This window comes from Crocodylus porosus, unplaced genomic scaffold (assembly GCF_001723895.1).
Source record: "Crocodylus porosus isolate Cpor-Errol unplaced genomic scaffold, CroPor_comp1, whole genome shotgun sequence".
NCBI classification, from domain to species: domain Eukaryota; kingdom Metazoa; phylum Chordata; order Crocodylia; family Crocodylidae; genus Crocodylus; species Crocodylus porosus.
The window spans coordinates 170,119,370-170,122,215 of NW_017728906.1; the positions used below are offsets into that span (position 1 = coordinate 170,119,370).

A 2,846-nucleotide genomic window follows, 5' to 3' on the forward strand; every position below is an offset into this window, starting at 1 on the left:
AGTAAATTGGATGCTTATCTTGCTGGGATCCTCTGACCCCAGCTGACTTCCTGCCCTTTGGGCAGGGGGCTGGACTCAATGATCTCCCGAGGTCCCTTCCAGCCCTAATGTCTATGAAATCTATGAAATCTATGCTGGGGGCCCCCCCATGCCTCCCTGGCTCAGCAATCAGTGGCAGGGGAGCCCTGGATGCCCCACCAACCCAGGAGGCACTAGTCACTGAGATGAGGGGAAGTGGGAGGGCCTCCCTAGCATGCTCCTCAGAGGACCCAGAAATGGACCGGAAGTGTTTATGGTCCACTTCCAGCTCTGCTGCCATGCGTGCTGGGGAGCCCCCCACACTTCTGTGGGACACTCCATGTGCCCCAGCATTGCAGCATTCATAAGCCCCTGCTACCTAGGGGTATGTAGAAAAAACATTTAAAGCTGTGTCTATGTCTGAATCTCCAAATCTTTCTGAGGGTTCTGATTTGATTCACAGAGATTAAAGGGTCCTCTGATTCAATTCAGATTCAGAGATTCAGCCACCAAATCAGGCCAAATCTCCAACAAATTGAATCAGGGACCGAAGCTTCACACAGCCCTAATATCTATTTGCTCTTTCCATAAATAAATCCTACCAATTACTTAAATCTTTTTCTTTTACAACGCTCTCCTAGTTTGGTGCTGAGATACCTGGAAGAGAAGCATTTAGAGTATAAACATCTATCATCTGCCATGCTGTGAGATGAGACTAATTTCCATAATTATTATTAACTTAACTATAGAATACAAAAAGGATGACTGACATTTTACAAACATCTAAAAATGTAGGATCCTTTAGAGTCTAAGCAACCAGTATGATACTATAAATGATATTTCAAATTCAGGAAAGAATTACATACTACATTACCTTGTTGCCTTGTCAGCTCAATTGTACTGTATAATTTAAGATTTTATTGCCTACCTATATTTTCAAATTCTCTGTGGTCCTCATGTTATGTTCTTGTTTTGATTTGATTTTATTCTCACTGTTTTTCATAGCATTCCTCAGTCTAAGTTAATTATACTTGCCGTGGTAGCAGCAGTTCTTGGAAGGGCAAAGAGGGAGTTGAAGGGAGTTAGTTCCTGCCTATTTTATAAAGTCCAAGGTAGTTTAATTGGCATTGTAGCAAAAGTAAAATCAAGGAGGAATATAAAAAATGATGAATGACTAAGTATCTTCTAAGACTCCACTACACCTGAAACAAAATTTAAAGTTGTGTCTTATAACATGAGTATAAAGAGAACTGCCAAATTCTACATGTTATCTTTATTAGTAGAAACTTCTTGAAATGGACTTTCCTGTGCTTGTCTTTTACCACTTACACAGTGGACTCTCCCAAGGGGCATGTCATAAGAAAGACATACAATGGGAAATGTGGCCAGATGTTTTCTCCAGGAAAAAAAAATGACATTATGATGAGTGTCAATCTAAGAAAAGCTTCCAAAAGCTCTGAATAATCTAATAAACTGCAGTGACTGTCACACCTGAAAGTTTAATGGCTGTGCTATTTCTCCACTCTCCAGATCATTATCAAAAATATTAACAAAAGCTAGGGCTGATATCTACCATTAGTTGGCAGTTTAGAGCAATTAAAGCATCTCCTGGTACTAACTGAGTTCAAAATTTCAAAGATTATGATAAATGCATGGTGTGCGCTCTACCCCTTTGCATTACTAGGAGCAAAACTTAGTCAGGCCTCTTCCCTTCACTCATTCTAGGAGGATCCCTTCCCCCTTGGCCGCTGTCAGAGAACTGAACTCCCTAGTCCCTGTCCTGGGGTTTATATGGGCCCAGGGCCCTGCCCCTTCCAGCCAGCTGACCAGGTGCAGGTGCAGGCTAATTTCCTCATTAGCTAGTTGCCATGGCAACCTGCACCTGGGCTCCTGTCTGGCTCTTTGGGATCTCCCCAGGCAGTGGAGATGAAAGATAAAACTACATAGACTATCAGTCCACTGTGCTATTACACCATCTATGTTCTTGTAACTTGTTGGTCATCTGGCTATTAGGGCTCCCATTCTGTCAAGTGACTCCATTGAGTAAAGCTGGTAAGGAATCTTTCGGCAAACTGCTGATTTGTTGAAACTAAAACAGTTAACAAAAAAAATGTCTAATTACTAGCAAGAACTGTGACAAAGTTTCTCATGTTTTGGATGGAATTTCTCAAGTTTTGGTTAGAATTCACTTTTCCAAACCAGAAAGATCAGCAAGAACTGGGACTTGAATCTGAGTCCCTCTCATCCTTCTGAGTGCCCTGACCATCTATTACTTGTCTCTGTCTCTCTCACTTGCTCTCATGTTTCATGAAAAACCTTATATATTTTTGGTGTAATCCTGATATAGAAACACACCATCTCCAAAACTCTGGATTTTTTTGCAAAGCAAAGTTATTGAATTCTGTCTAGCACTAATATAAACTTGTAATTTGTTGGCTTGGAAATGGTATTTAAAGGTTTGCTTCTTGGGAATTGGCTTATAGGTGTGTATGTATATGTATATGTATATTCATAGATGCTAAGGTCAGAATGGAACTTGTCATGGGATGAGGTCCCTAAGGATGGCTGTGATATCCTAAGACCCCTTGACTGTGCCAATTTGTCCTGATGGCCTCTTTGACCTCGTTTCTCTCCCACTATGTTTTGATGTAAAAGTAATGTAGGGAGGCTGCTTTCACATCCGGTTGGACATGGTCCCGATGGACTACCTGGACCCCATGGGTCCCCAGTCTTATAAGCAATATGCATGGCTCCAAACCACCCCTTTACCATGCTCCAAGCCTCCCAGATGGCATTGCTGTTGTTTCTCCCAGGCCTTGCTACAACTT

General features: G+C 41.8%; 1 long non-coding RNA gene across 1 annotated transcript in view; it reads right to left on the reverse strand.

Moving 5' to 3' along the window:
* Positions 1–1,512, reverse strand: part of LOC109306332 — a 17,134-nt gene extending 15,622 nt beyond the window's left edge. The window contains exon 1 of the long non-coding RNA XR_002099945.1: positions 1,502–1,512. This is a non-coding gene — a long non-coding RNA (uncharacterized LOC109306332). The remainder of the gene's footprint in view (positions 1–1,501) is intronic.
* Positions 1,513–2,846: the final 1,334 nt, after the last annotated feature.